Consider the following 21,919-nt stretch of genomic DNA (forward strand, 5'->3'; position numbering starts at 1 on the left):
TGGGAGGGAGGCCTCCAGCGGCGGGCAGCCTGGTGGCCTGATGGGAGGGTGCCCTCACAGGCCAGGCGCCAGGGCTGTCAGCAGCCACGGCTCTGACACCCCCGCCCTGTCCAGCTGGAGCGCCTCAGCCTCACTCTGCAGACACGGGCATGCCAAGGGGCAGCAACGCCCGAGCTGGGCGCCGGTCCCAGGCCCAGGCCCGGCAGCAGGCACCCACGCGCACCCCTGGCAGCTTCGCTTACACCCCAGCCTGACATCAGCCCCCGAGAGTGACGTGGCTTCCTGGCCCCCACCCTCCAGCCGCCCCTCCGCCTTACCTGGCCCCACCCCAAGGGCGCTCTTCTCTCTGCCTCTGCAGGCTTTGGCCTGCCATCAGTGCCCAGAACACGCCTCCTCCTCCAGGAAGCCTTCCTGGACTTCTTAAAGCAACTCACAGAACCCTGGAGTGCCCGTTGCTGCAAGGACCATGTCCCACCCTCTGCTTAACGGGGGCGGTAGGAGGAGACTGAGGCCAGCGCAGGGGTAGTGACGGGGTGGGGGGGGGGACACGCGTGACCTCACACAGCAAGTCAGTGGAAGAACGGCAGCCAGAGGCCCTTTCCCCAAGGCCCAGGCCTTGCTGAGCTGTTGCTTTCCGGCTCTCCTTCCTGTGCCGGGACTCTGCCCAGCGGGACACCGAGGTGAGCGGTCTGAGGGGCCCTTGGCCTGCCCATGAGGGTGGGTGGGCGGGTGGGGGAGTGCCCTGCCGTCTGCTCACTGGGAACCTGGGTCACAGGCCGCCCCCTGGGCCTTGGTGTCCTCTGCAGTCTCCTCTGTACTGTGGGTACAGAAGGAGGTAGAGAACCGACTCCGTCAGCTCTGGACTTCAAGCACCTACCTAGGTGTGCGTCCTTAACCAGCCCTGCCTGTGAGGGGTCCGGATAACTGAGATGCACGACACAATTTCAGGACACGAATGTGAAAACGTGGAGCTGCTGATCCAAGCAATGCATCAGGATGCAAACCCCCTACACACTTGACACAGTTGCCCGGGAGCTTAGAGGGAAACTGGGCTGACCCAGCGTCTCCCTGACACCTGCGTCCTGCGAATGGCTGAGTGCCCCAGAGACCAGCCAACTGCTTTAGGGTTCAGGGGGTGCTATTGTGTTGGGGAACCGTGGGGGGCTTCCTGGAGGAGGAGGCTTCCGAGCTGTCCCGGAAGGATGGCTATCTGATGGGCCGGGCTGGGAGAGGAAGGCAAGGGACAGTGAGGGGCCCCGGGTCCAGTGACAGCTTGGGGGAGCCGCCAGCCCCCGCCCCCACCCCAATCTCCGCGCACCGCCTGCCCGCCCGCCAAGACGATTTGGCCAGGATTGCGCTGAATTGTTAATCTGCCCCCTGGGACCATAAACGGTTTTAAAGCTTTATAAACGGCTTTGCTTCCCTGTCCCGCCCCTGGCTTTTACAGGGACAAGCTGAGAGGGGGGGTGCCCCCTCTGGGCACCCCCAGCCCCGGAGTCTGTGGAGGGGGGCTGGGCAGGCCTCGGCCCCCTCCCCACAGCCCCAGTCTCCGGGGAGCCGCCGCTGTGCGCGCTCTGGTTGTCTCCTGCGGGCGTGAGACGGACGAGTGGAGGTGGGAGCAGGAAACACCTGTCGGGGGAGCCAGACGCTGGCCCACCTGCCCCCTGCCCCCTGCCCCGGAGCCCCTCCCCTGGCAGAAGCCCCCACGTGGCCGCCATCTGGACCACGAGGCCCGCCCCGTTTCAGACCCTCCAATTCTTCTCTGTTCCTCTAGCTCCGTCCCACCCCTCCCTGCCCTGAAGACCAAGGACTGAGCCTCCTCAGTCTGTCTTGTAGGCAAACATCCCCCCTCCCCGCCCGCCAGGCCCTGCCTTCTGTGCCTCCTGAAGGCTCAGTCTGCGCTTTCAGGAGCCAAGGAGAAACCCAGCCCTGCACCCTCTGCATTGGCGGGGCCTCCGGCTCAACCCGCCCAGCCACTTCTGGGACCAGACCCTGGGCAGCCTGCAGAGGCCCAAGCCTCAGCGGGTCTAAGTGGGGCCCTGGATCCGCCTGCTTCGCTAGCAGCATCGGACCAAGCAGTGGTGATGCTCCTGCTCCTTTCTAGACCGGGAGCCAGGGCTGGGGCGGCGGGCAGAGGGCAGGGCGAGGCCAGGGATCCGGGTCTGCTGCCCCCGCCAGCCTCTCCCCACCCTGGTGTCTGGCTGACGGCTTTCCCTCCGCAGCATCTGTCTGGTTCCTGGGAACCCAAGGGCCCCGTCGTCCACGAGCGGGAGCGGCCGGAGTTCCTGTCTAGACCTCCTCCACATTTGGTCCTAATTTCACGCTCCGCGGGCTCCCAGATTCCTGCGTTTGGTAATAAATAGACGGCGAAGCGCGCCGCATCGCTGCGGCTGGTCTCCGAGATATTACCCAGAGCCTGACTGGGGTGGGGGGGGGCGGTGGCGGGAGCGGCCTGGAGCCTGGAGAGGCTGTGCCCAACCGCACCTGGAGCGGCCCCCCGCCCCGCCAAGCTCCATCCTCAGCCAGATCAGCCCAGCCCAGCCCAGAGAGCACCCGGGCCAGCCGGGCACTGGGATCTAGTGAGCCGGGCCTGTGCCCACCCTGGGTCCCAAGGCCTGAGGATGCCTGCAGCAGCGGGCCTTGGTACCGCCAGGTGGGTTGGGGCTGGGTTACTGGTGTCCAGAAAATGCTGTGGACGCCTCGGGCTGGTCCGCTTTGCAGTCTGCACTTCTCCAGGGACCCCAGAAAGAGAACAGGGGCTGTCTCATTTTGCCAGCCATTTCTGGGGTTCACGAACATCCAGAAGCTCTCCCCGCAGCCCCCTGGGGGTGAGCAACGCAAGAGCAGGGCCCTGCCTGCGGTCCATGGCTCTGCTGCCCAGCCCAGAGCAGGGCGCCCGGCAGGGACTCAGGGGCACCGACTGTGTACAAAAGACTTGCCAGGGTCCTCGAGCTTCTGAAGGAGGAGCCAGAATTTCCCAGTGGGACCCCAGCAGAGCTCCGGAGTGGGGTTGGGAGGGAGACTGGGGTGCCATGGGGAGCCGCAGCTCCCCACTTCTCCGGGCCTCAGCTCAGCAATGTCAGGCCTCAGGAGGACATCAGTGACCACCACACCCGCGTGTTGATCTCATTTCACCCCGCAGCTCCCCCAGGGTGCACCGCGGGGCACCCCCCACTCCCGGGCCACGGGGGAAGCAGGGCTCAGACCATTCTCTCTGCACAATCACCCCACTCACATTTCCCAGGGGTCCACTGAGGCTGGAGGAGTGAGTCAACCCACCATGAAAGAGGAAAACCCAATCAGATGGACACCCCATTTCTGTGGCCCTGTCTGCCCTGCTTGGGGATACAGCTGGAGCTGAGGAGAGAAGCCCGAGGCTCTGTGGTCTGGGAGGAGAGGCTTCGGGGCGGACCCCAGGGCCTGGTGGCTGGGGAACTGGGGGGAGCAGGGATTTGCCACACCTGAGTGGGCCGGGCGTCCCGGCTTCCCCACCACTTGGGCACCCCCAGCTGGGTGGCCTTCCTGCCCCCTCTGGCCTGGTCCCCAGGCGGGTGCTGTCCCCAGGGAGCAGCAGGAGGAGCCCCTCCTGGCCTCCGTTAAGGAGCTCGGCCAACGCTGCCCGGGGTCTCCCTGGCCGTTTGGGACAGTGGGCGGCGCTGGGGGAGAGGCCTGGCCCAGAGGGTCCTCTTGTGAGGCCGGCGTTCAGAACCCACTGCAAAATTAAAGCCTGAGTTGTGGCCACTGCTGTCCAGCCTGGAGGCCCTGCCTCCCCCACTGCCTGGCTCGTCCAGAGGAGCAGGAACTCGGGGTGCATGCGCTGTGGACTGCGGTCAAAGGAAGCCGGAGCCTGGCTCCCTGGGGGCCAGCCCAGGGGTGCAGGAGGCTGTGAACACCTCACCGCCTGCTCACCGTGACGACGGGTGGCTGTGCTCGGCGGGGAGCCTGGCTCAGGGTCACCCCGACGTCTGCTCAGAGTGAGGGCCACAGGCCAGCAACCCTGAACTGTGTCTCTGGGCCCCCAGGTGGCGGTGGGAATGGGGTGGGAGCGGGGAGGCGGGCGAGGCCCCCAGCTGCTGGACGTTGAGCTCAGCAGCGCCCAGACCTCACCGGACTGCCCTTCTCGTGGTCTGAGAGAGTCTGCACGCTGTGGAGGCGCTCACAGTTCAGGCCCATCTCTCTGCGGGCCCCTCAGCTGTTGAGGTCAGCAACGCCAACACAGCAGAGAGGCTGCAGGGGCATCCCAGGACCTGGCATTCCTGCCCACGCTGCCGCCCTGGGGCCCCTGAACCTGAGTCTGGGCAGGTCCTGGCCTCCCTCCAACACCCTGGGCGGCTCCCCAGGGCCTCACAATAGCAGTAAGCACACGGTCCTATCCTGAACACCTCCTCTGTGCCAGGCAGGGCACCACACTCCTGATCAGCATCTTGAATCCCTAGGAGGGTGTGAGCAGGGTCGTCATGGTCCCCTTCTGCCAACAAGGAAACACAGACAGACACAGCTCACACGATTAGAGGTGGGGAGCGGGGCGGAGCCTGGGCACGCAGCCCTGGGTCGGCATCTTGTCTGGTCACCCCTGCTCCCAGCCCTCCCCTGCTTGCCTATGGGTGGCGGGGCGCACGTGTCTCCCGGTCCCCCGCTGAATGGAAGCCCCTTGAAGGCAGGGACCTGGGGGGCCTTGGCTCCGTACTCCACTTGCCACCGGTGGGCAGGGCCGCCCAAGGACACAGCGATGGCTCCACGCGGCAGGCGGACTGAACTGTCAGGGGCCGTTTGGCACGGTCTGGCTGAGCGGGCCCTGAAAGTGGGAAAGTGAGGGATGGGGTCTCGGCCCTGCGGCTCCCAGCTCCGGCATGGCTGCCCCCAGTGTGTCCTGGGGAGGTGGAGTGGACGGTACACACGGTGGGTGCTGCAGGCCAGGTCAGGGCGTGGAGGGCGGGGGTCCCGGTCAGGAGAAAGGCATTAGGGTGCACCATTCAGGGGCTTTCTAGGAGGGCGGTTTGAGACCCTTGAGGGAAGCCCAGCTCAGCGGCAGGCTTTTCCTATCCGTTAAAATAACCATGTGCAGAAGCTGGGTTTGCAAAACCCCTTTCTGCTGCTTGACAACTTTCTTCTTTTTACCTTCCTCGTCTAAGACCTGGGCACAGCCCCCGGAACCAGCTTAGAGCTGGGGACCTGTGCAGGAGGGCGTCCAGGCCAGGGCTCCTGGGACCGCCAGAGCCCCACTTACTAAGCACGTACGAAAGCTGGGCGCTGGGCAAGGGCTCTGCCTGCCGTGTTTCACTTCGCCCTCACAGGAACCCTTAGCACGGGTAAGGAACAGACGCGGGGTGTCTGGGTCTGCCCGGGGCACAAGCAGGACCCGATTCGGCCTTGGCCCAGGACTGCGGCTCAGCCCTGGGATCCATAAAACCCTACGAGCGTTTGGTAAAATCCTTGTGACTCAGCCAGACCCTGGGGGGCAACAGAGGCTCAGAGACTTGGCAGGGACGCACCTGTCCCCGGTGACCCAGGACTGCCCGCCCGCGGCAGGCTGGGCTCCCGCCCCCACAGCCGCATGGCTGTCCCGGGCACGGCAGTGTGGGCTTTCAGGGCCGGCCACTGCCCAGGCCTGAGGGGGCCACAGTGACATGACCCCCACGGCCGCCAGATCACTGAGGCATCCAAGTGAGCCGGCCACCCCCACCTGCATGAGCCTCCCACCCACACCGCGGCCGGTCCCGGCCACTTGCCTGTCTACTCCTTTGACACGTCTGTTGTCTATTATGTGCTGGCGCCGACCCCAACTTCTGAGACCTCCCCTCTCCGTGAGGGGCCCATGGAAGCCCAAGGGTCGACAGAGCAGTGCCACTGTGGCTTGGGGAGCACCCCGCCCCACCCCCCAGGCCTAACCTCAGGGCACTGTCTGCCTGGGTGAGTCGGGGGCAGGAGTGGCCCCTGAGACAACACCAAGGCCTCAGCGCTCCATCCCGCCCCCTTCCCTCCTACCTCCTGGACCCTGGGCCAGACTGGCTCCCCAGCCAGTGCCTGCCCCCTCGAGGGCCCCCCTCAAATTGGAGATTCTCACCCTAGGCTGCACCGGCTTTCCCTGGGGGGCTGTGGGCTGCACGGATTCCCCTGGAAGCTTCTGCTCAGAGGTCCAGGTGGGCTGAGAATGCCCATCTAGAAGGTCCTGAGGAGCTGCTGATGCTGCTGGACCAGGGAGCTCCCTAGGAGGACTGCCGTCTGGAAGGATGGAAGCCACTTCCCTGGGGCCAGCCTGGATGCCCCACCTCCGCACTGTGGGGGCACTGGCCTGTCCTTGCCCCACGGTCCCTCAGCTTGGGACGCCCCTGGGACCGCCGCCCGCTTCCTTCCAGGCGGCCAATTCCTGCTGACCCTGCCGGCCGACGTGTAGGTCTCCCCGTCTGCAGGAAGCCTGCTCCCTCCTCTGTGCACCCAGCTGTCCTCTGCATACCCCACGCTTTCGTATGAGCCGCCACCTTCCTGCCAGTCCCCGAGAGGCCCTGGGAGCCCCTGATGCACAGGCTCCAGTAATCAGAGGCGCTCTCGGCGTGCCCGTGCATGGAGTCACTGGCCACAGCAGAGCCCCTGGCAGCTAAGTGCTGGAGGAGGCGGACGGAGCCTTTGGAGCCTTTGATGCATTTCCGGGAAGAGGATCAAGCTGGCTGTGAAGGGCTCATGCCAGAGGGGTGAGTGGAGGGGGAGACTGAGGCTGCTGAGCCCAGGAGACCCTGACCACATCTGCTTCCGCTCCTGGCCTGCTGTATGGCGTCATGAAAGCCCCACTGCCCCCAGAGCTTCTGTTTACCGACTGCGAAAGCAGATGGGGACAGCGCCTGCACCACTGGTGCTCCGCATATTTAAGCCGCACCATCATCCTTGGCTTCCCCGGTGGCTCAGTGGGAAAGAATCTGCCTGCAATGCAGGAGACGCAGAGGATGTGGGTTCAATCCCTGGGTCTGGAAGATCCCCTGGAGTGGGGCATGGCAACCCACTCCAGTATTCTTGCCAGGAAAAATCTCGTGGACAGAGGAGTCTGGTAGGGTAGAGTCCCTGGGGTCACAAAGAGTTGGACACGACCCAAGCGACTGAGCACACACACACACGTTGTCCCTGGAGTCAGAAAAGTTGACCCCATTTTACAGATGAGGAAACTGAGGCTCAAGGAGAGACTGGCACTCGCCCAGGGTCAGTGAAAGGCAGAACTCGGGGTCAGGCTGGGGGGACAGGAGACTTTTACAGAAATGCCGGCCACCTCTGGCATCGCACAGTGATTGAACAAGCACCCCGTCCAGCATGAACAGCCAGTCACTGCACCCTGACTCCAGGACTGGAGGGGCTGCCGCGTGCTCCGGGGAACAGAGGCCTGGAGAGGCTGCCACGTGCTCCAGGGAACAGAGGCCTGGAGAGGCTGCCGCGTGCTCCGGGGAACAGAGGCCTGGAGGGGCTGCCGCATGCTCTGGGGAACAGAGGCGCGTGGGGGTGAGGGCCAGACGGCTCAGAGCAGAGGTCATGGTCAGCACAGACTTTGGGGGAGCCGGCAGCCCTGGTCTGTCTGGGAGTCAGACAGACCTGGGGGTGAATCCAGGCTCCTCGCCCTGGTGCCAGGGCGACCACGGGCATCGTGTCCTCCTCTTTGGAACAAGATGTTCACGCCAGTCTCCGCGAGCATCTGTGGGGTGTGGGCAGTGAGCCAGCCTGTGCCGTGTGGAGGTCACAGCAGGGAACAGGGCCGGGGTGCCAGCCTCTTCCTTTCCTCAGGGAGCGGGACTTCCGGGCAGCCCAGAGCCTGGCCGGGAGATGTGGAAAGCCTTGACAGAGCCCTGCTGACCGCCTCCCCTTTGTGTTTTGAGTACTGTTTTGCTGCATCCCTGGGGCCCTCCCGCCTCACCAGCCCCTCCGGGCCGTGTCCCCTGCCTCTCTCCCCAGCCCGCCTGCTCCCCGGGCCCTGCTCTGCCTTGCACTAGGCCCACGGCGGCCGCGGGGCCTTTGCACGCTGCCTCTCTGCCTGCGATGCACTGCTCTCACGGGCTGTGGGCTCCTGCCCTCATTCCACGCAGGTCTCTGCTCAGATGTCTCCTCCTGAGAGACCTGCGGCCGTCTGTCCAAAATAACCTCCCTCCCTACCACGGCCGCCCCGTACCCCGAGAGTCTCATCCTTCCAGCCCTTGCCCCTTCACACATTTTATATTCATTTACTGTCTGTCTCTTCTCCCGGGAATCCGAGTCACCGAGGACAGGGCTCTGTCTGCTCTGCTTCTTGCTGTGTCCCGGTGCCCGGAACAGTGGCTTGTGTTAGCTCAGTTGAGTGATGAGTGAATGAGTGAACCCAGCGGGCAGGCACAGGAGGGCGTTGACAAGGACGGTCACTGGGTCAGTTCTACTTTTTAAAAATCCCCCTGTGGCCATGGGGCGGGTGGCTGGGCATGGAGGCAGGGTAGGAGGGGCCATCTGGAGGCTAGCATCGGCTTCAGGTAACAAGGGCGGTGGAGACAGAAGGCGGTGACTGGGAGGCAGGATGGGGAGGAGTCCTGGGGACCCCGAGGCTTCGGGCCTGGGTGGCTGTGTGATGGGGAACCACTGTCTCTGAGAGGCGGCACGGGGTGGCCCAGGGCTCGCCTCCAGGCTCGGCACCACCCCGGGTAAGTCACTCAACGCCTCTGTGTCTCTGTGCTCACTGACAAAGTGGGGGTGATGCTGGGGCTCCTCTCATAAGTGGGAGCACTAACCTACGCCCTGAGGAGCAGCCCTGGTTAATCAGGGTCCTGGCCAAGATGGAGGAACTGGGCGGAGGTTTACCCTACGGCCTGAAACAACTAAGCATCCAGGACAAAATCTATGAAACAACGGTTCCCAAGGCACTGACGTCAGCTGATGAAGGACCATCCTTAGGAGATGGGCAAGGAATGAGGAGAGTCCAGACTGAACAGGCTCCCCACCTGGTGAGTCTCCGGGCTGCAGGGCAGGGGAATCCAGGTGGGGCCTGGTGGTCCCCCTGAGCTGGGGAGAGAGAGCTGAGTCCCGGAAGCTGAGGGATGCTTCTGCACACGGCAGGGTCCCAGCAGGAGGAGCTACATAGAGAGAAGTAGGAATCCCTGCAGAGGGTCCCCGTGAAAAGCCAGCTGCACGCCGATCAGTACGGCTACGTGGGTGGCACTCCCTGGGGTCAGAGAGAGAAACTTTATTTTAGGAGAAAGAACCATTTGAAAGGATTCTAGGGAACAATATTGGAAGCTCACACAGGTCCAGGAATAGTTCCTGCTCCTATCAGAGAGGAAACCTTCATAGTTCCTGGAGCCTTGGGTAGGAAACTCAGAGGGCTTTGACTAAATGTGCTTCCTTCTTGCCTCCCAGAGCATAACAGCAAGGGCCGAAACCAGCTATCTTCAAGCAACTACCAAAACCCAGAACAAAGTTCACAAACACGTACGGGGTCCAGCACCCAACAAGGTAAAATTCACAAGGTTAGCATCCAGTAAAAAACTACTTGGCATGCAAAGGCAAAAACAAATACAATCCACAATGAAGAGAAAAATCAGCTAACCCAGAAATGGCACAGATGATAGAATTAGGAGACAAGAACATTAAGATAGTTATTGTAACTGTCGCCCACATGTTGAAACACTAGAGAAAAAATTGGACACATTAAGTAGAAACAGGGAAGATGTTAAAAAGAACAAAATCAAATTTCTAGAGATAAAAAAAGGTACAATGTCTAAGATGAAAAATATACTGGATGGGGTTAACACTAATTTACATAGTGCAGAAGCAAAGACAGGTGAGCTTAGAGACAGCGATAGAAACTATCCAGAATGAATACAGAGAGAGAAAAGACAAAATGTAAATAAGTAAACAGAGCCTCAGAGAGACAGGGGAAACTTCAAGTGACCTCATATACGTGTAACTGGAAATCCTAAAGGAAGGAGGATGCAGCAAAATGATCAGAAGTAGTCCTGGATGAAAAATTTCCAAAGTGGGTGTAAAACTGTGGACCTACAGACCCAAACACTCAGAAACACAAACACAAGAAACACGAAGAGAACAACACCAAGGAACAAACCACATTCCTTAAAACCAGGATGAAGACAAAGGTGCCTTTAGAGAAAAAGGCACAGGCCGCTTACAGGGATACAGGTAAGGACGGCCGACTTTGCTCCGGAGATGATGAAAGCCAGGAGACAGTGGGCAGCATCTCCAAAGAAGGCACCCCAACCTAGAATGTTCTGCCCAGCAGAACAGCTTTCTGACATTAAGGTGAAATAAAGGACAATACGAGCATGGTCTCCTCTTCTCGACGAGAAAGCCCTGGAGGGCAGGGCCCACAGCTCAGCTCCTTGCCGGGGTACACATCTGTCTGGACCTATTGCTGGAGGAGCCTTATGTTCTCACTGGGTTTGGGTTCCCAGGGACCCTCCCTGAGCAGTGGGCGGGGGAGCCGTGTGGGAAGTTCCCTGCTTTGGGGGAGGCTGGGTGGTGAGGGCTTGTCTTGGGGGAGGCCCAGGTGGAAGGGGCAGTGGCCCTTCAGGGGCTCACCCCACTGGGGACCCCGGCTTCTGGGATCCGGGCCCTGCCACGTGAGCACAGGGGTGGGGGGTGGAGGCACGCTGGCAAGATGACCTCGTGCCCTGTATTCCCCTCACTCATCCCCACAGGAGTGTGAAAGCGCAAAGGAAATCTGCATAATGTTTTTAAAAACAACCAACCAAAAACTACATACATTTTAGCTGTTCACAAGGTTACAGGCAGTTTCCATGGCTACCGTTGCAAGCGGCACGCACTGGGGTGAGGAGGTGGGGCTCCCCTTAACCCAGGAGAGCAGGGCACTCACTCGCACAGTTAATTTTGGCCCAGGAGCCAGGCGCCTGGCTGCTGGGCTGGAGGCGGGGAGGGGGGCAGAAAGCAAGCCAGGATGTCCCGTCCCTCCCCCGGCCCCCCGCCCCGGCTGGCACGGACTCCGGTGGCTCAGTAGAACAGCGCCCGTGACGTCACCGCTCTCTCCAGGGTAAGCTGACTTTTCAGGCAGGGAATCCCCCCGCACCAGCAGCCCTGCGGGCTCGGACGGCAGCATGCCATCCTCCCCGCAGGCGGGCACTGACGCCTGGGACCAGGGCCACCCAGGAAACCACACTCAGTGAAACGAAGGCCTGGGCGGCTGGGACACTTGTGAACTCACGCCCGGCACGCCCGGGGTGGCCCTGAAGCTCCCACCCCCGCTGGAGACCACCCAGAGCAGATGGAGGGGCCAGGCCAGCCCCCTCTGCTGAAGCCAGGCCGGGCCACCTGCCCCGGAGCTGCGTGTGTGTGTTTGTGGGGGGGGCACACGTGTATCTGTTCGTATGTGTGTGTGCACACGTGTGTCTGTATGTGTTTATGTGTGCGTGTGTTTCCCGTGCTTCTGCGTACATATGTGTGCACATCTGTGTGTGTGTGTGGTGCTAATGGTGATTAAAGAGCAGATGAGCAGAGGCAAAGGTAAGTCAGATGAGGCAAAGGTAAATCAAGCCACCGGGCTTTTCCAGACACAGGCTGGACCGCCCAGCACTGGGGGCGGGGCTGTCACCACCACTCTGGACGCACCCTCTAAGTTCGGGGGACCTGGCCCCTGCCACGGAAACACCCCTGGGCCCCGGCCCTTGCCTCTGACCAGCGCAGCTCATTTAAGTCAGGCTCAGCGTCTGCCTTGTGGCTTCAGGGAGGGTCTGCGGTGGGTGTGGGGAAGGAGGAAGGTGGGGGGCAGAGGGTGAAGGGTGGGTGGGTGGCCAGGGGACCCATGGAGCAGGTGGGAAGAGGCTGCTCTGAGGTGGTGGACTCAGGGACTCCCAGGACCCAAGCACCCAAGTCCTGCTGTCTTAGAAAATCAGAACGTCTGAGCCACAGATGCCTAGAAGCAGAATCCCCCCAGTCTCCTCCTCCTAGGTTCAGAAGGGCCTTTGGATATTACCTGGCTTAATCACCTGCTCCGTGAACAGTAAGGGAACTTTTCTCCTCTTGAAATCACAATTCATCCAAGGTGGTCAACCCAAGGGGTCGGATCTCCAATTCTCCCCAGGGGGCAGAGGAGGGCAGTACCACCTCTGACACTCAGCCAATTGCTAAGCTTTCTGCTCCTCCCTGGAGTCACGACTGCTTCTCTCCAAGTACAAGCCAGGGGGGCCCCTGAAGAAGGCCCCCCCACCCCGGGCCTGTGCACCCCCATCCCAGGACAGAGGCCTCAAAGGGCAGCAGTCAGCCCCTGGCTCCACCCTCACCCCTTGCCCACTCCCTCGCCTCTTCATTCGTCTGATGGTTTATGGAGCTCGACTGCCCACCGGGCCTGCCGGCACCCCGGCTGCAAACTTGCCGCAAGCCCTCCTCCCACCCTCGGCCACCGTGGCCGACTCAGCAGCCCCTCATCCGCTTCTGGGGGCCGCTCAGCTGCCCTGGGCAGTCTTCCCTGGCCCAGGAGCCAGCGAAGACCCTGTTCGAAGCGATCTGTTTACATCCATTTTCCTTTAAAAAAAAATTGGGCTCAGCCATTTTTAAGTGAGTGTAGGCGTGTTGTTGAAAGGGCCCGTCTTGCAGATTAAAGGATTTTTTTTTTCAAAATCGGGAGTCGCTGTCAGTGAAGAGTGGCATTAACCCCCAAGGCCTGGCCAGGAGCCGAGGCCCCACCTAGTGAGGCCGCGAATTCGGGGCCGTCAACCAACACCTCGTCTGATGATGACGCTTCCGCCGCTGGAGGGCAGTGGGCACTGCATGGAACAGACTCTGCTGATGGCCGGACCCCTGGGTGCTGGCCGACCTCCTGCCAGCTTGGCTGACTTTCTGTCTCTGGGAAGTTCTGAACCCTTCCTTCTCCGAACAGGTTTGGATTGTTTGGAAGGGAGACCCAGATGGGAAAACAGATGTTGCTTCTGACTTGAGATGTTGGGGGCGGGTGGTCCTCAGTCCAGGGAAACTCGGCAAAGGCCACTGCTCCCTCATTGTCCCCAGCAGATGAGGTTGACCTGGAGAATGGCACAGAAATATCCAGCCGTCCGACAAAAATCTGTAAGTGCTCCTCCTCAGGTGCCAGGTCTGGGCTCTCTGATGAGCCAGACCGACAGCTGCCATCCTGTACGGGCTCCTGGGCTGCAGATGGAAGGAGGCCGGGGGACAAGCCACAGAGCCGGGTGCTGACCGGCCAAGAGCGTGTCCTGGACCTGACCTCCTCGGGAGGTGGCGTGAGGTCAGGGTCACTTCCCTGACGGGCAGACCTGTGCCAGCCATCATGGATCTTTCAGGCAGGGAGGCGAGGAGGCAGGAGGACCCCCAGGGACGAGGGTCTTGAATGTTCCAGAATGGAAGTAAGTGCGGCAGGGGAGGTCAGTGTTGAGGTTGGGGGTGGGAGCTAGCAGGGTCTGTCCCCTGCAGGGCCCCTGGATCACACCAGGCATCTGGGAGCTGGCCTCAGTGAGGACAGCTTTCAAGGTGGTGAAGTGGTAAAGAAAATGCCTGCCAATGCAGGAGACGCAGGATCCGTGATTTCAATCCCTGGGTCAGAAAGATCCCCTGGAGAAGGAAACGGCAACACACTCCAGTATTCTTGCCTGGAGAATTCCATCGACAGGGGAGCCTGGTGGGCTGCAGTCCCGGGGTCACAAAGCGTCGGAGACGCCTGAACACACACATGAGTGCCAATCACACGCACGAAAACCTGAATTCCAGCACGACAGCCATTCCACGGCCCCCACCCACCAGGCCAGAGGCCCCAGAATCCAGCAGCAGGCTGCATCTGTCATGCGTCTCTGGGTGTGCGGGGTCTTAGGTGGGTGATGACGAATCCTCACTGTGAGAGGCGGACGGCCGCCCCTGTCTGTGTGGACCAGGAACCTGGGCACAGAGAAGTTCAGTCATACACCTAAGGTCAGCAGCTGGAGGAGCGCGTGCCGGGTCCTAAGACCTGTGCCTGTTCTGAGCTTCCCACTGCATCTGCAGCCCTGCCGGCCCCCATCCACCCCCATCCCACGCCCTCCTCCTTGCCCTCACCTTCCCTCATCCTGACGTCTAAAGGCACCGACGCGGAGGGCAGACAGCAAAAACTCAGACACAGCCCAGCGGTGACAAAGCGATAGTCGCTCAGTCGCATCCGCTCAGTCCCCATGGACTATGTAGCCAGCCAGGCTCCTCTGTCCATGGGATTCTCGAGGCAAGAGTACTGGAGTGGGTAGCCATTCCCTTCTCCAGGGGATCTTCCCGACCCAGGGATCAAACCAGGGTCTCCTGCCTTGCAGGCAGATTCTTTACCGTCTGAAACACCAGGGAAGCCAAAGCCACCGTGAAAGTGATTATTCAAGACACAGTGTCATAAAACAAAATATTTTGGGGGAAGAGAAATCTGTTTAGTAATTAGGGGGAACTCTCCCATGTGGGAAGTTCCACGAAGGTACAATTAAAGTTGACTATGTTTTTCATTTTGTAAACGGGTTTGCACTGAGCCAGGAGCCTTCTGCATAATGAGTGCTTTAACCAAACAAACCCTCAACACAGGTAAACACCAGACGCTCAAAGTGACAAAGGCGTGGTTGCCGTTTTTGTGGTGAAACGGACTCTTTTCACTGTCCTCCTCCAAACCAGGATGGGGTCACTGCATCTTGGGATCGGCCTTCTCAAAGCCAGGGTTGGTTTTGTAGTGTTTCGAGGGGAGACCCCGGCAGGAAAAGACATGCAGTTTCTGACTGTACACGCAGGTGCTTCTCTAAGCCGGCGGCTCTGCTGGGCTCCCAGAGCAGTGGCTGCGTGGGGAGAGGGCCCCCTGCGGAGAAAGGCTCCAAGGCTCGCCTTTGAACTGAAAAGTAAGCGTTCTAATTTTGTCTGAAGAGAGTCCCTGAATGGACGGAGTGTGGGCACATTTGCCAAAGCCAAGTGGAAGAATTTGGAAAACAGGATGTAAATGTGATCTTTCCACCTGTAAGGTGAAGCCCGGGACAGTGTTCCGGATAAACTAACGATGCTTCCCGGGCCGCCCCCCTCCTCCGCTGGGTCAAACACACCCCCAAGGTCCCTGCTGCAGCCCCAGGCTTTCCTGCCTCCTCCCACACTCGGCAAAACAACAGGCGCTAACACTTGGGGTGCGTCGGCAGCAACTGCAAATGCGGCTGCCACAGCTGGGCCGGGGGCGGGGGCTCTGCAGTGGGTCCTTCATTTACTGCAGCCGAATCCCTCAGCACAGGGGGCAGGGTGTGCGTGCGTGCGTGCGTGTGTGTGTGTGCACGCGTGTGCCTCTTCAAGCCCAGCAGAGAGGCCAGAGGATGAGAGAGGGGGCCGTGAGTGGGGAAACCAACTTCAATCACAGCACATTCTCGAGTGCTTCAAGCCAGAGAGACCCCCAGGAAGGAGTCCAGGTGGTTCTCACGGGGAGCAGAGAGGTGGAGAAACCCAGAGCATCTTCAGTGGGTCCCCCGTTACCAACCGACGGTGCCCCCACATCCCAGGGACGGCAGAAACCTGCCATCTCTCCAGCATGCCTGCTCCTCTCCACTCCATGTTCATCTCTCAGGGCTTAGCTAGAACACCACCTCCAGGAAGCCTTCCCTGACTGCCCCAGCCCACAGGGTACCTTTCTCTGAGCCCGGGACAGCTCACACCCAGGCTGCGATCCACAGAGAACTGCCCTTGTCCTGTCAGCTCATTCAATTCATGCATGTCCCTCCCCCGGGGCCCTGCCTCCCTCTCGCGCCCCAAGCCATTCCCTGTGGGGATTACTGAACACATCTGTACAAACTACACATCACAGACAAAAACCTGCTAAGAGGCATCCGGTAACTCGACGAGAGGAGGGGGTGCTGGCGTGGGAAGATGCTCCAGACCAGCCGATAAAAGGACAAGGGAGGCAGAACAGCCCCGGTGACGCCCAGCGTAGCTGCAGCAACGCTGACGGCTACGCTCAGGGCTGGGGGCTGCAGCTGGAACGGCGCCTTTACTTTGTGACAAAGCTGGATGGCTTGATTTTTTTCTTTTTAACAGCAGGCGTGCATTTATTCTATTTAAAAAACTCTTCAATGTGGACTACAATGAATATATGTTAATTAATAACGTGAGGAGCATAAGGTAGACCTTCACCTACAAGAGCCTTCTGCAGGCACAGCCCTTTTCCTGTTCTGGATTAGAGTATGTTTTCCACAACAGTGTGTCTCAAACTTCGCTGAGCACCAGAGTTCTACAGCAGGTCTGGAGGGAGCCTGAGAACCTGATTTCCCAACCACCAACCAGCCCCCAGGGATGCTGAAGCTGCTGGCCTGCGGAGGACCACTGCTCCGGGCTGATGCTTGGACGGTTGTTGTTGTTGCTTAGGCACTAGGTCCTCCTAGAGAACATATCTTCCCAACCCAGGGACCAAACCTGGGTCTCCTGCATCTCCTGCTTGGCAGGCGGACTCTGCACCTCTGAGCCACCCAGGAAGCACGGGCTTGTGGACGGTATGGGCGACTAAATACGGCAAACAGTGGTAATAACAGTCACAGAGAGAATTCGGTTTTCCAGGGACCCAGGCCCGCACACAGGGCCAGCTGCCAGACAGAACCGGCCTGCGAGTGCCCCCAGGGGCGACCTCTGCCATTACTGCTGCCTGCAGAGACCCTGCACCTGGTCGGGTAGGATCAAGACGCAGGTGACCGTCAGGGAACCGTGTGGTCCCAGTATGGGGTCTGCCCGCTTCTCAGCCGTGAGGCCAGCCTGTGGCCAAGCCCAGACGTGACCCCCAGCGGGAGCCGCCCCAGGGTAGACCTGGCTGGGGAGTGAGGTTCCTGCCAGTGCGCAGCGGTGTGTGAACTCGACGTCATCATTGCCGCTTTGTGAATGAAGAACCTGGGGTCCAGAGAGGCCAAGCAGCTTCACTGAGGACACAGAGCATAGACACAAACAGCTCCAGTCGGCCCCGAAGGCTGCGCTTATGCCTACTGGGCCGCACTGCTCGCCTGTCCTCAGTGGCTGGGGCAGGTGGCAGGCTGGGCCGCAGCTCCAAGAGCCTGGCTTGGGCTGGGGCCTCTGCCCAGGCCCCTGATCAGCCCCACTCGGGCCTCCGGGCCGGTCCAGCCCTCTCTCACCTCTGCCAGCTGGGAAAGCTGAGCCTGGCACCTGCCTGCTTCTCCCTCTCCTGGCCCAGGCTTCCACTGCTTTCCTTCTGGCTGAATGCCGCAGTCTCCTCCCAAGCCTCCCTGCCTCCAGCCTCACCCTCTCCCGGGTCCCCTCCACACTGCACCCCTGAGAGCCAGACCTGCCTGAAGTCCTTCCAAGGCTCTTCCCACCTGTGGTTCCTGGACACCTGGGAGAAAGCCCACCCACAGAGCTGGGCTCACAAGCCTTGCCTGATCTGATCCCCACCTGCTCCCCACTTCCAATCCCAGGGCTCTCACCAGGACTGCTTATTTAACCCTCCAAGGCTCCCAGGGAATTAGGGGCCACAGTCCCCACTTCACAACCGGCAAGCAGCAGTGCTGGGCTTGGAACCCATGCCTCGGTCTGAGTTCAGGGTTCTTGCTTACCCTCTGCCCAGGACAAGCTGGCCCGTCCACCCGGGTTTCCTCCTGCAGTTCCTCCATCTCCCCCTCCACCCTTGGACGCCCCCAGGAAGCGGGTGGGGAGGTTCACCACCGTGAGCCTCTGCAGGGAGGGGACCTGATTCCAAAAGGAACAAAGAGCTTTGCAAAGACAAATAGGCGCAAGCTGGGCACCCAGGAGCCTCTCTGCTGCACAGTGGAAGGAGAGAAGCTGGCAGACTGAAGATGCTGGGCTTGTCAAATCCCCTCTGGACCAAATCCAAAGGGACTGACCCACCGCCAAGAAAGGCAGGGCCAAGGAGGGCAGCAGAGCCAGGCAGAGAAGCCCAGCCACGTGGCCTCGGCAGGGCTGACCCTGGACTAGGCTCCGGGCACCAGTGACGCGGCCAGGACTCTCAGTTACCCCCCATGTGCCGGAGGTGGAGGCAGGAACACCCCCCTTTTTGCACATGAGGAGGCTGAGTGACTTGCCCAGGGCAGCCTGGAATCCACTCTCTCTGCCATGGGAATTGCCTTTTCACTGATGCATAGACATGGACCTGCTCCTCTGGAGACAGTGGCAGGCTGGGGGCTGCCGTGGAGGACCACACAAGGGCCGGCTGCCACTCTGCCTTGCCCCTTGCCTTGAGTCAGAAGTGATTCACTGAGATGTAATGAACCTCTCCCGCGGCGCCGTCTGGCCCCTCGCCCCCCCGAGTGCTGTAATCGCTCCTCTGGGCTCCCACTGCCATCCCTCCACAGAGCCGGCCCACGCGGCCGGAGCCCAGAGGCTTGTCTGCGGGAATGAGGCTCCGCAGCCTCCCGGCCGGTCGCTCTACCTGCCTCGTCCGGAATCAGTGCTGGGAGTCGGTGACTTTGAACCAGCCCCCAGACAGGCAAGACCCCACACTCAAGTGGGGTCCTCACTGGAGAGGGAAGCGGCATTGGTGGGATTAGCCCCAGGCCAGCCCTGAGATTTCAAAACCCCTCTGAACTCCTCTAAGACTGGAATTCCTCCCAGCCTTACCTGCTCCATTTGGGGCTGCGATGAATGGACTTACAATGGCCCATGGGGGACGTGACGTGATTCACCCCATCATTTCACAGATGGGAAGGCAAGGTCTGGAGAGAGAGCAACTTGTCCAAGGTCACCCAGAAAGGTGAACCAACTGCCCACAGAGAAGTCCCGGCTCCTTCTGGCCGTGGCCGCCTTTCCCCGCCCAGCACCCTCATTCATGTCTGACGGCCGTGTTGACGTGTCGTGGTGTCTGGGGGCTCAACGCCTTGGAGGCTGGACGGGAGCTCTGGGGAGCTCTCCCCTGCCCAGGCTAGAGTGACAAAGATGGAGAAGCGGCAGCCCTTCTGTGGGCAAGAGCCTGGAGCAGAGCATCCGCTCGCTCCAGAAAGGCCAGCAGGGCTCCCCACCCCTACTCCTGTGCATCCTGGGAGCTCTGAGGCTGGGAGAGCCTGAAGGTCCTTTTCAGACCCCAAACCCTTCAGGAGACCATTTCCAAGCTTTCCTAGTGAATCCCTGGGATTCAGCCCCTTTGGAAATGCAGTCCATGGGGAGACAGGAACTCAGCAGGATCCAGGGCATGAGAATTACTCTGTCTTTTTCATCTTGTTCTCCAGGTGTCTAGCCAGCCGTTACCACATAAAGGAATGAATGAAGAAAATCCCACACTGCCTGAGCCCTGGCTTCAGGAGCAAGACGGATTTTTCAGAAGCCCCTAGCACACAAGCTCTTTAGAAAGCTAGTGGTCAGCATGCATGGGGTTAAACAAGCTCCCAGCACAGGAGGTACTCACACCCACCTGCTTAGACAAGAAGAGCCCCGGTCACCAAGACCCAATGCCCCCCAAGGAGGAGGAGGAGGGTGGGAAGATGGGCACGTGTGTTCTCCTGGCAAGCCCAAACTTTGGGGGGTTGGAAGTTCTCATTGTTCCTAGAAGGCCCCCCAAAAGCCTGGCCTGGCCTGGGTGGAGAGCATCGCTGGTGGAAGGCCGGCAGGGGTCCTTCCTAGTCTCCTATGCCAGCTTCTTGGGGGCATGCGAGGGGGCTTGCTGGGGCGATGGCCTCCAGGATGCTCCCTGATTTTCCAGATGGGTCCTTGAACTTGACCCTCAAGATCCTAGTCTCAGAGCTGCAGGGGGCTGCCCACTGGCAGGATCCCTCATGCCCATGTGGCCCTTGGCCTTGGGAGTCTGGGACGTGGAGTGAGTTGAAATGGCAGAGCTCGGAGGGTGGACAGGAAACCTCCTCTGGATTTTTAGTGTTTGCAGAGTCTTTCCATCCCCGACTGGAAAAACCCAAACACCAGACTGGTGCTCCCCTCCCCCACTTCAGCTGAGATTTCGGACAGACAAAGGTAGGTGTGAGGCGGGTAGCAGGCTGGTGTGTCTGAGGCCAGCTCTACCCCTTACTGGCTGTGTGACCTTGGGCAAGTGGCTAAACTTCCCTGGGCCTCGGTTTCCTCATCTGTCAAGGAGGGCTAATACCCCTCTTCTCCTGGGTGTTGAGTGCCTTGAATGGGTGACACCGCAGGTCTGGCCCCAGCAGGGTGTCTCGCGGGAGGCGGATCTTGGTAAAGAAAGGGCTCAGCCCCTGGAGGCAGAGACAATGGGGCCAGGCTCCGCTGGGAAACTTTCCCTTTCCAGCATCCCTCATCCCCCGGCTGGGAGGGAGACTAGGCATCCCTTGGCACAGTGGGTGCCCCCGTCTCTTCCTCAGGCCCTCGCTGCCCACCTCCGGTTCTGTCCACAGCCTCCTCGACAGGCGCGTACTTTGAGGGCATCCAGGGATGGGACGGGTGTCAGCGGCCCCGCAGCTGCCCGGGACGGGAGCCTGGCGCAAGGCAGCCCGGGGCAGGCTGTGGTGGGCGCTTCAGACCAAGTAGGCACTGCGCCTGGGCTTCCCCGCCTGCTTCCTCTGCCCACGCGCCCCGTGACCCGCGCGCCCGCTCGGCCCTTACCTTGAACCATGGGAACGGCGCGGCCCCGGCTGGCCGAGGACTTGGGCGCACGTGACGGGGCGGTCCGGCGTCCGTCCCAGGCCAGGCGCAGCTAGTAGCGGCCGCTCATGCCCAGGCCACGGCTGCGGCGCCTGCTGGGGCCCGGCGGGCGAGGCGGGCGCGGGAGAGGCCCCGGAGGACCGCGGCAGGCGGCTGCGTGCCCAGGCGGCAGCCCCTAGCCAGCGCCGGCTGCGCCGCGGCTCCGGACGCCAGGCTGGCTCCCGGCGAGCGGCACGCGCGCTGCTCCAGCCGCGTCCCGGGCGCGGGGCGCGCGCGCAGGCGGGGAGGGCGCGCGCCCGAGCCGGGCGAGAAGCGCGCCGCCGACCCCGCGCGCGGCGTCGTCGGGGGCTGCGGGGAGAGGCCTGGGAGCTGTCCCTGGTGCTGACGGCGGGTGCGCTCCGGGCCGGGGTTCGCGACCTCCCGCCGGCCTGGGAGCGACCCCACCCTCGCCCCGCGCGTTGTGGGTCTCCCTGGCTCTTCGCCTGCTTTCCGTGCGGTCCCCGTTTCCACCGCGCTGAGATTGGGACCCGGACCGAAGCTGCTTGTTTACCAAGAGTGCAACCTTGGGGCAAGTCCCTTACTGGGGTGCCCTCTGGCTCCCATCTTCAGAATGGGACTAGGAGCAGTGCCTGGAACGTCGGTCTGAGGATGAAATTCAACCACGTCCAGGTGCCTGGCGCACAATGAGTGCGTAGTAAATGCTTGCCTTGATCACGATTCCTCCTCCTCCCCCCATTTTCTTGGTTAGCAGGCACAGAGCAAGTGAGAGAAGGGGGCAGTGCTGATCCTGAGCTGGGCTGGCCGGTGTTGGGGGCTGGATACCTGTCTTTGGACCTCTTAGAGCATCCCTAGGGGAAGGGAGTGGACTTCTTCCTCAGGACCAACGGTCAGAAGCTAAAGTGAGGCAGCTTTGGGCTGGGTACCAGAGGAAACGTTCTGATGGAAGGTCCTTGACCCGAGCGGAGTGTTCTGTGACCTCTGTCCCCACGGACACTCCAGGCTGCGGCCTCAGAGACCCTGAACTGAGAAAGTTCTGGAAGTTAAAAGGCTTTGAGTTAGAATGTGTAAGCACTGAAAACCATGTCAGGCTCTCCGAAAGCACTGTTTGCATGCTTGCTTGATTGACTTTTGCGTGTGTGCTAAGTCGCTTCAGTCGTGTCCAACTCCCTGTGGCCCATGGACTGTAGCCCACCAGGCTCCTCTGTCCACGGGATTCTACAGGCAGGAACGCTGGAGTGGGTTGCCATTCCCTTCTGCAGGGGATCTTCCCGACCCCGGGATCAAACCCGCATCTCTTATGTCTCTTGCATTGGCAGACAGGTTCTTTACCACTAGCACCACCTGGGGAGCCCTTATTGACCCTCAGAGAGAGAGAGGGGAAATTGCTCAGTTGTGTCCAGCTCTTTGCAACCCC

At 61.1% G+C, this 21,919-nt stretch overlaps 1 protein-coding gene across 1 annotated transcript in view; it reads right to left on the reverse strand.

The window, feature by feature from the left end:
- Positions 1 to 20,759, reverse strand: part of FAM163B (family with sequence similarity 163 member B) — a 29,332-nt gene extending 8,573 nt beyond the window's left edge. Inside the window, exon 1 of the mRNA XM_043470118.1 lies at positions 20,467 to 20,759. The gene's annotated coding sequence lies outside the window, so the exon portion shown is untranslated. The remainder of the gene's footprint in view (positions 1 to 20,466) is intronic.
- Positions 20,760 to 21,919: the final 1,160 nt, after the last annotated feature.

The sequence above is a fragment of the Cervus canadensis genome, chromosome 5, assembly GCF_019320065.1.
Source record: "Cervus canadensis isolate Bull #8, Minnesota chromosome 5, ASM1932006v1, whole genome shotgun sequence".
In the NCBI taxonomy this organism is placed as follows: domain Eukaryota; kingdom Metazoa; phylum Chordata; class Mammalia; order Artiodactyla; family Cervidae; genus Cervus; species Cervus canadensis.